Raw genomic sequence first — 11,057 nt, 5'->3', positions numbered from 1 at the left:
ATAAGTACTGGCAATTTCCCTGAGCCTGAATTCAGTGAGATATCACATGTCACTTTCAACGATGTTCTCTGTGTGCTATGTTGAGATCAAAACCTGGACTAGAGTGTATCACACAGATCACATCTCTTCTTAGGTGATAGTGTAGTTAGGATGGCACAGCCTATTTGAATTTCAGGAATATTCAGGATTTGGACTTTTGTGGGTCTGTAGCTATAATTGCAGTGAGGTTTTGAAGAAGTTGCAAAGCCCAGATTTTTCCTTAGTGTAAATTTTCACAGAGTGGTGAGGATTCTTTTTGCTCATATAAGGCAGAAAGGTTTAAGGTGAAGCAGGAAACTGCCTTTGTAATATCAGTAAATAAAAAGGTCAAACCTATGTGGGTGCTGCCCTCTGCTCATCTTCCTGAATGGTGCTTGACTGCCAGTGAGGTTGAGGACTGTCTTCTTGTCATATTTTCCATGGGAACGTGATGCATCGCTGGATTTGGGATCAGACATGTCTGAATGCTCAAAGTTGTGTTTGAACAGCAACATGGGAGTAGCCATTTCAAAAATAATCTGCTTACTCAACTCTGTGTTAAATCTCTGGACCATGGCAGAAATCAGCCAGCACTGCATCCTTGTGATCCAAGCCTATTATCAGCAAGAAGTTTAAAAGCATCCCACTGGTAAAGGGGAGTCTCCTATAGCTAAAACCCTGTAAAAGTATGCTCAGTTCCAGGTTTTGCCACAACCTTCCAAGTAAAATGGGAAAAGTTGCTTCAGGTCTTTGTGTTGTGCTGGTGAATTTTGGGTCTTACATCTTCCATTGTTTCTTGCTTTGGAGGATGGAAGAAGCAGCTTGCCTTATAACTCTGAGAAAAAGGGAATGATCTGGATTGAGAGTGCTACTTTGCACCACGATACAAATAATAAGTACTTAAGCCTTATGAAAATGGTACTGAGTTCAGTTGCAATAAATTAGCACTAGTTATTGAAATATTAGGAAGGCTTTTCTTTGCACTACAGTGATTAAAGCAGATAAATAAGAATCTGGACAATTTTGTGTGTGTGGTTACTGTGTCTTAGGGCTGCCTCTAATAGCCCCAGTGATCTTTCCATCGTTGTTAATGGGTATTTAATTGGGATTTATTTCCATGGAATTTTTGTACCTTCAGATCATTACAGCACTGAGGGAATTTTATAGCCATGGGGATCAACATGGTCTCTCTAGAGGTTCTGTTTGATGAATGAAGTTGGAAAGAGTTGACATATAGTTAGACACCATTACCATTTAGAAACACAGGACTGAGAGGAATCCCTTTCAAAAGGATCCTCTTTGTCCTGTGCTGTCTGCCAGTCATCTCTTAAAAACCAGTATGATTAATGCACCCAATCTTTTCTTCTGTTTTTAATTGATCTTTCCTCAAAATTCTGTATGCCTTTTATTTTTTTTTTTTGTTTGTTTTAGAGCAGTGAAACTGAATAGAACCGCCATCTATGGAGGAGATAACTATTGCATTTTGTCCCTATCTTTCCACAGCTTATAAGAGAAAACACTGATCACAAATAGAGAGAAAGAATAGCTGGGAAATGGCAGCACTGGCTAGTGACTCAGGGAGGTGAAAGCAATTCCTCTCCGTGCCACATGCTTCTTGTGTGACCCTAGAAAGTTACCAGTGGAGAAGAGGAAAACTGGTGTTTTTCCACTTAGCTAGGTAGAGGAACAAGTCAATACTTGAGACCTTGAATGAGAGATATGTGCCATAAAATGACTAAGGTACAATAAATAGTTTATCTTCTGTGGCTTCTGCAACAGGATTCCCCCAAACAGCAGTGTATTTCACTCAAATTCATATGTGTGAATGGAGTATTGCCACCTATGTACATATGTGTCCTAAATGGTTTCCAAAAAAAGGAAATTAATAATTCAGCCTTTATGATAAATCTATATATAATCCCCTGCTTTTCCCCTTGTTTAGCCTTTAGCTATCCCTTGTTAATAAAGCTGAGCTCAGCTGGGTCAATTTCTTTTCTCTTGAATCCTTTCCATGTTCAGAGGGTTTTCTGTCTGTCTGTCTCCTCTGGTGGCTCCTGTCTCATTCACGTCTGCCTGCTTGGGCACGTGCAAAGCCTACAGGCAGGGCCTTGTCCTGAGCAGCCACCTCAGAGCACCCCCTGCTCCTGAGCACAACTCTGCTTTGACATGGGCTTAAACACCAGCTTGCACCTGGCTACAGTTCTCTTTTTCTTTTTGTTGGCCCTGGGAATGAGCACTCCAAGCAGATTTCCTTTCTCTTAATTGCTTCCAACTTCCACCGTTCCCTGCATTTGGGCCTGAGGAAAGGTATTCAATGTGGCAATCTTCAGGCCTTTAAAATTAGCAATTCTTATAATTGTTTTTATATTATTATTTATATTATTATTTTGTTCTATCATTGGGTTCTCTGCACTGGGACTGTTGCCTAGCTCCTCTTTTCTCTTGTTTCCTTAGATTAGGGCTTTTGAGAGACTTTGCTGGGCTCCTTTTCAACAGTGTGGTCCTGCTCAGCCTGAGATCCAGCTGTGCAGAGGATGCTGTTTCTCAGATGCTCCAACCTCTGATCTGGAGAGGATTCTGGTGCTGGTCAGAAAGGATGCAGAAAACCCAGGTGAATGAAAAACATAAGCTGTACAGGCAGGGAAGAAGAAAGGTTTAAGTGGTTCTTTCCTAAAAGTCATGTTCTTGTGGGTGGGATAAAATTGATTTTTGAAGTATCTGTTTACAATTGGATGAATTACATAAGCATCCATTATGTAATTGAATAATAGCATAATATTCCATAATGACAGGCAGAAGCCTTCTAATGTTTGGGACAGGACTTATTTCCTTCTTACTTGGATATCTTTCAGATCCATTGTTATGCAGTTCTTTACATGATGTTTTCTTTCTTCCCTCTTTGAAATTCATCCATGTTAACTGGCTGTATTTACTCTATTATTATGCTTCCTTGAACATGTCTTTTCTTTATTACTTATGTCTTGATAGCATTCCAAGCATACTGAGCTGTGATGCTCTTTTATCTCGCTGTTACTGCAAGTTTGAGCCTCTGCATCCGGATCTTGTAACTCTCCACCTGTTAGAGCTCACTCCAGATGCAGGATGAAACTATCTCCATGCAAGGTGAAACAAAGGTTTCTGAAGGACAAAGAAGAGCTTTAGTGAGGCTGACCAGGGAATCTTCCCATCACTGAAAAGAATGAGAAAGGCAACTCACATGAGTAAGCACTTGTGAGTTCAATTCCTGAGTCAAGTATCCATTGGCTGCTGAGTACACTTTGTTATAAAGATGGTTATATTTATCTTTTAAACACGCTGTTGATGGAAATTTTTTCTAATATGGTATTTTTTTTCTTTTCTATTTTTTCCCCTTGGCATTGTAGCATAATGTCCAGATTACAAATAATAATTTAAAAAAACCCCAACAAACTATCTTTCACTGAACTAGTAATATGTTTAACACTGCTGGCATTTTTCATCTTCCTTTCAAACACTGGCATACAGAGTTCATCTGTAGAAGGGAACTCTTGAGGGTGGATTTATGGGGGGGATGCATCTCTTTTCAAAATTATGAAAAACATCTCATTTTATGAAAAACCCACAAATCCCTTAGGATGCACAGAGGCTTTCATTTCAAAACTGAACTGCTTCTGTCCACTTTTCTTGGAAAATCTTCAAGGAGCCTCCAGATTTTTAGTGCTGATATTTGCAATCTCCAGCAAAAGAAAATGCCCCTCCCCTTATTTTTCTTTAATACTAAATTATATACATATTTGAATATTCACATTTTGGTGAATTGCTGACCACAATGACTTTTCTGTGCCCTGGAAGAAATGATGAGCCTTTTTTTCCCCCAGCTTCTGGTTCACAGAGCTGAGTAAAACATTTTCTCACAGCATTTGTTAATAACATAAGCAGGTTTATTCCACGTTTGGGGATTTGTTTAGCCATGGGCTAAATTAGATTGGCCACATGTGGTGTTCAGAGTGCCACAGTGGGGTCCCTGTAACACCCTCCACGAGTAGCAGTGTTGCACTGCTGAAAAATGGGGGAGAGGGATGAGGGATGGTTTAGAAGAGCCAATAATTTCCCAGTTTATCTGGGTTTCTGGTGGCTGTGGTGGTTGTTGTTGTTATTGTTGTTTTGAGTTGCATGTACTACGTTTGAAGAGAAAGCCAGGACTGGTTGGAGCCTTAATAAGAAATAAAAAAATTGGAGGTGAAAGGGCTCACTGATAAAAGAGCTGCTTTCATTTACTGCTCCAGGCATCCGCTGTAAAGGAGCCAAAGCGAATGTGCAAGCATCAGAGACAGTCGCAGGAGGGAGGAGGCAACAGTCAGAGCTGTGAGTAACTGTACATAAACATAATTTAAATCAAAACAGCTGAATAACAATTTAGGACATAAAAGGAAAGAGAAAAGGTGGAATGAAGTAAAGAAAAACAAACCCCACAAATCGACCACAGTCAAACAAGAGAGGAACACAGAGGAGCAGCAAATGGAAGACGAAAAATCAAGCAAAGCCATCGGGGTCCAGTGGTTCATTCCTGTGGTACCCTGCGGTTCCCAGCTCAATTACTCAATAAGGTCTTGTGCTTTCCAGGCCAAGAGGAGCCCTGAAGTACCAAATCTCTCCTTCAGGCTTCTTCTCTTCAAACACAAGGCTCTTCTCAGCTCAGCTTCCCTGTACTCGCCTCTTTATGCTGCTTTCTGCGCCCTCTGCTCCGCCAGTGATGGACTCTGCTCCCTTCTACTGCTGCCATCATTCCCTCTTGCCTGGAGCCAGCTACACCCTTTCCATATGAGTTCTCCTTTCCCCCAACACAGGTCCCTTAAATATTGCTTACTGCTGCTCAGCCCCTGCTGGTATCACCAGCTGGAGGAGCCCAGTCTCAGTGCATCATCCCTTGTCATCTCACCATCTCAGGTCACTCCTGCTGCTCTTTCCATGCTCACACAGCTCCTTTTATAAAGGGGTTTGCATCCACAATTAGGATGTGGAGTCCTAACACAACAGCTGTTGCTGCTTTACACCCACCAAGGCCTTTGTGCCTTCTGTCTTTTCTCAGTCCCATCCAGTGTCACTGCCTGGTGCCCAAACAAATAAATAGAAATTTAGAATTTTTAATCCTATTAAATAATTTGCCTTGATGGTACCATGTGGCAATGAGTGTCACTGATGACTCAGTTTGAAATGTGTTTTCCTGACATTCTTATTAAGTGGGGAGAGCAAGCAGGACACTGCCAGGTTGATGTGGTTGATGAAGAATGCTGTTGATGGGTTCACAAAGACTAATTGCCCACTCCTTCAAATCCAAGAGACATAGTTGTGATGGGACAAAAACCCATCTTTGTTCAGTGGCTAGAGAAGAATGGCAAGAGCAGAAGAAAACAGCAGGATAAGAGTGTCTCAAGCAGAGGCTGTTACCCCATACTCCTGAGGATGTTATTCAAGGCTCTGCAAGACCTTTCGCGAAATATCTCCCTGACCCCAGTGCTGAAGCCTCCTTTGTGCCTGGAAGAATGAGGGCTTAAACCCTTTCCAAAATACTTGGGGTTTTGCTTTCTCATTAGTGCAAGCTTAGCTTTGCTTTTGGGCTTGTGTCTTGGGAATATTTCATTTCTCAGGTTTATGATATAAGGAAAAAACAAAAAAAATCCTTTCTCCTTTATGAGAGACACAGTACTAGATCCCTCCCTGATCTATATGTCCAATTAGTCCATAAAAGTTACTCTCTGCTAATTTGATATCCCCTTTTCCAGCTTTACCAACATCTGAGCCATCTGATGTGTTTGTGAATGTATAGTGGGATGAGGATGTTTGACAATATTTTTTCCACAGCAGAAATGTGTATATTTTTTCATGCATACATAATTAAAAATGGTTGAAAGCGACTTTGATTAAGCTTTGTCAAAAATTCAAACTAATGTTAATCATATTTCAGGAGACATCATGCAATAATATTTTCAGCCACAAAAAGAAGACTGCCTAGGGAAAGTCACCGCATTAGGAAAAAATAAATCCCAAAAAATAAATACCAGCTTGTGACTGGAAATATTTTGCTTTCTTTTCTTTAGCCTATACTAACAAGTGACCACTGTCAAGCAGTTACTAGGATAAAAAATACATATATAATATTAGCAAGGCTAGGGAGAAATGAGGAATCATAGAAAAGGGAGATGAATATTGTTTCATCTCAGAATTGAAATGAGTAGAGGCCAAAACCAGCAGGGTGGGGAGTCTGTTGCAGATGGCAGGAGCTGCAGAAGCTATTCCACCAACAGTAGCCAGCATGTAGGGAGAGGCAGAGAGAAATTACTGGGTTGCCAACAAAGCACCAGGTAATGTAAGAGGGGGACTAACCAGTGCCAAAGCTCTGACGGATGCTTCCTTAAAGGGGTGCTCCTGCAGGAATTGGGAGGGTCACTGTGACTCAGAACCATGCAAGGTGGGGGAGGAAAGGGGATTTTTTCCTTAGAGGCAGCACTGAGTCATAAAGCCTTTTCTTTTTCTTCTTCTTCCTTTTTTTTTTTTTCCTTTTCTCCTCTGTTAAGTAAAAATATTCTGGCATGTTCTATTTCCAGAAGATTTTGAAGAGGACATTTTGGAGATACATTTCACAGAGCCAGGCAGAAGACAGTCCCAGGCCAGCTGGGATCTGCATCCTCAGGCAGCTCCCCCTCTCCCTGTACAAGCTCCCAGCAGCCTCCCAGTCTTGCTGGCAGCTGTAGGACACCATGGTCCTGCCCGCAGACCAACAGGACTGAAGGAAAAACATTTGCTTCAGCAACCCATTGAGCGGGAGTCACACTCAGTACCTACAAGTAAAAGGATAAAAACTGTAAACGAAATCAGAAGTAATTTTTTGCAAAGTGTGAAGAAGTTGCTTTGGGTGAGTATATGCCCTCTTGTTTCCTCAGTTCTTTTTTAGAAGACACCAAATGTAATAAGGAAAGCCCCACAGACCACACTGGCTTCAACCACATGGAGAGCAACTTCTCATGGCCCCCGATGCAGGGGTTAAGAAATGCATCAAAACTAAGGTTTTGCAATGGGAAAAATGGGTCCATACTTCCAGACAAATCCTGCAAGCACTTTTGGCTGCTCAGACTCTAAACCCAGCCTGACTTTTTATTGAGATGGTCATCAACCACAGCGTGAGAGTAAGGCTGATGCAGAGAGACCTTCCTCAACATTTGCCTCATGTTGAGGACCCAGTTGGTCTTACTATTCTTTTCTGAGATTGAATTAGGACAAGATTTGTGCTCAGAGTTGGTAATCCAAGTCACAGTGTGGGGATTTCAACTGCAAGATGTCAAAATCTCTTGTGTTCAGAAAGTCCCTTGCCAGTACTTTGCCATGTTTCTGTCTCAGAAACCAGTTTGAACTTTGGAACCATCCAGTTAAGTCATTTGGGATCTGGTGATTTGACTTTGACTGTAAACACTAGTTTTTAAAGATGCCAGACCTAACAGTTGGTTTAAAAACCGAACAATAAACATGCTTATTAACTTGCCACACAAGATACACACATTGAATCTGCATTGGTTATTTGGCAGCATCATGAACACTCCCCTCAAACTGATTTGATGACTAAACACTGTTTAGAATAGTAACTGATCCTGCTGAGAAAAATCTAACTGTTAGGGCTAAAAGTTTCTTGCTGTTCACATTCCTTCTTGAAATTCTGTTCAGCTTTTCGTCTAAATTTTTCATGGCAAAACCCACTAAATTAAAAATGCATTTTGGAGTGATGCCAACATATTACAAAGTTATGCTTGGGGGTTTTTCTCCGTGTTACAGTTTGGGTTTTTTTTAATCTAAAATTTTTTCTTGTTTTTAATTACAATCTCAAACCACCTGATCATAAATGTAAGTTTTCTCCAACTTACACAGCAATAAACCATTCAAGATTAATATATTCAACTAATTGGTCAACTGAAAGTATAAATTGACTTGATGGTCAACAGGAAGAATTAGAACAAATGTTCAAAATGTTCAATGAGCTGAAAAATCTGTTTTGTACTAGTTCTGTTGATCAACCTTTAAAACCAATCTCACCCCATTGAACTGAATAATATAGTGTCTCCTTTAAAGGCCAGCAGTTTTCCAAGCAGAGTTTTTGCATGTCACCCCCAATTTAGAAAGCAAACTGACATGGAGTTGACACCAATTTTTGACCAAGGCATCTACAGGGAAGGAGCAGAAACCTTGCTCCTCTTGATCATACACATTTTCAAGGCCATAGTGTGTTTTTCAATAGCACTGTTGAGTTTAGTGCTGCCATCTCGGGGAAATCTGAGATGAACGACGTTATTTAAAAAAATATTAGAAACAGCAAACACAATTTTTTTTGGCAAAATGTGACGATAAACATAAAAAGTCAAAAGATAAATCAGAGTTGCTGAAGGGACCTCCAAGACTTTACAAGCTTTTCTATTTGCCATTAACCTCCTCAGCTCTGACTTCTTTTGCCAAAAATTATACTTTGCTGATTTATTTTTTTACTGTTGTGGGCAGGAGGTCTATAAATCGATGCTTACAAGTCCTGGTAGAAAATCTTATATTCTGTAGGTATTTCTAAGTTTGTGTATAAAATTTGTGGGGTCCACCCTGGCAAACACACAGCCCTGAAACCCACAGGGGATGCCACTGGACTTCTAATCACTGAATGAGGGACAAATTTTTGAAGAGAAATAGGACTGATGACACCAGGTGACATGTTGAAAAGGGCTTCTAAGCAGAGCCCTGCACACAGGTGCTGGGTGCATTTGCTCCTCTTTTTTAGTCATTGACTGTACAACTGTTTCAAGGTAACTGAAAGAAACATTTATCCTTCCTGTTGCCCCAAAATGAACAAAAAAAAAAAATTTAAACCTTATGAGGAAGCAATTTCTGCCTGGGGAAAAAGAATTAATTCCTTTTTGGTTGTTATTGTTGTTTTTCATTCTCTCACAAAGGAAATTTAATTTCAATTTCCAAATTACATTTTCTTTCAAAAGGAAATATCCAAGCATTGATTTCTGAAATGTCAAAGAAAAATGCATTAAAACTTCATTTATAAGGTGGATTAGGATGGTGTGTTGACCTTAGGCTTGATCCACAAGTACCTTTGGTTGACTTGGAAAGGAGTTATTTTCATCCTGTTACACAGAGAGCTCCTCCTGGAGCTGCTCCAGGGTGGGGAAAGGTGGTGGGGATGCTGAAATGTCAGGGTGTCTCAGCTGACACCCAGTGCCATCTCCCACAGGTGGTGACTGATGGCACTTGCCAGCTGTCAGGGGGCAAACCCGTCCAGTGGCAAGCGGGTGGACAGGCAGTTCTGAGGCTGTGGCAGCCCAGGGCATTCCTTTGCAGTCACCAACTGCAGCACCTGCTGGGATGTTCCCCTCTTGGCCCCTGATCTCCCTCCTAGCCCACAGTGTCCCTCCTTGGTTCTCCTTCACCCCTGATGTTGTTGACAACATCCTGCTGGGCTCCAGGAGCTGCAGTTTTATAGGACAGTGATGATGCCAGGGCAGTACAAGATCCCTCCATCTGCTGAATGATCCCCTCCTCCTCCTCCTCCTCCTGCAGGACAGCTCTCCTCACCTGCTCGTGGGTGACTTTTGTGAGTGGGCTTCTGACATTTGTCCCATGAAAAACATGAGCAGGACTGCCCAAGAAGAACAGATTTTGTCCTGGCCAACCCTTCCAGGATGAAACTCGAGGCAAAGAGGTGCCTCTCTCTACCTGTCAGCCCACACCCCTGCCATACACTTTTTACTGTTGACTCTTCTATTTTTTGTCATGCTCTCTGCTTGTTGTCTGAGATGAGATGAAAGATTTTTAATAGTGATGGCATACAGCTCTAGAGACAAAAGGGTCTATTTCTTTCTTATCTTGGATGTGTTAAAAACACTCTACCTTCATCCCGCTACGTTCAAAAGGAGACAAAAGTGAAACGAAGCGAACAATTTTTCAGCACCATTAATAAAACAACCCCAAATGATATAAAATAGCCTTGTTTCACATGACAAACACTGTACCCACGAGCTTTGGCTTCTCTCATGAAGAGAGAGAGAGAAAACCTTCAGAACTTTTCCTGGGCTCTCAAACTTCCAGCGCGGTTCGTAGGGGCTGTAATTTAGCCCCAGGCATTTGAGAATCTACTTTGTGTGTTTTGGCAATGACATGAAAATGCAGAGAGAACTGTACATCTTGCAGTTGTACGCTGAGCTAGGCGATCTGAGGGGCCTGTCTATAATAGAGGAATCATCTTTTCTTCAATGAAGTGCTACTATTGTTGTGATCTTCAATAAAGGATATAATGGATGCATTCATGTGGTGGCTGTTGTTTGTGTGTGATTCTTTCAGCGCACGGCTAAGCACACAAGAGTCCTTTAAACTCTTCTCTACTCACATCCAGTAGTGCTAGCATTTTGTGCCAAACTAGGTTGGTTTTCCCCCTGCAAGTTTCTTTTCCTATTATTTTTGGATAAAGCCAATTGACCATGAAATGCCTCTTTATTGCAAAATGATATCCCCAAGCCCTCACTGTGGGATCATGGGTTAAAATGCCACTGTAATGAACATTTGCATGGAGGTGTTGTTGGTTGAAATATTTACCTTTAAAATTAGTCACTTTGGCCCACTGTAGGCATGTTAAAGAAAGTGATATTCTTCAGGGGTCAGAAGTGATGTATGAGGCTGCATCAGCTTCTGGGTGCTATAGTGACATCAATTGCCCATTTTCATACTGAAGTTACATCTTTCATGTGAGTAAACAGCATTCTCAGGCCTTCATAAGGTGACCTGAATAAAGTAATTTCCTCCTGTTTGATTACAGCATAGGACAGAGGAGAGATTTTCGAAGACAAAAGGCGAAGATTGTGCCTGGAAAGGCAGAAATTTGCATAAACCCACAAAGTAATGGCATGAGCAAAAAATATTTTAGCATGCAATGTGCATGTGTGTTTAACATCTCACAGATGCAATAATTAATGGGTGGCCTCTGAAGGAGGGAAGGGTGCTGAGCAAGGCTGCAGCCAACAGCTGGA

The sequence above is a fragment of the Agelaius phoeniceus genome, chromosome 9 (genome assembly GCF_051311805.1).
Source record: "Agelaius phoeniceus isolate bAgePho1 chromosome 9, bAgePho1.hap1, whole genome shotgun sequence".
Lineage (NCBI taxonomy): Eukaryota > Metazoa > Chordata > Aves > Passeriformes > Icteridae > Agelaius > Agelaius phoeniceus.
Note: the sequence above shows the minus strand (reverse complement) of the source record.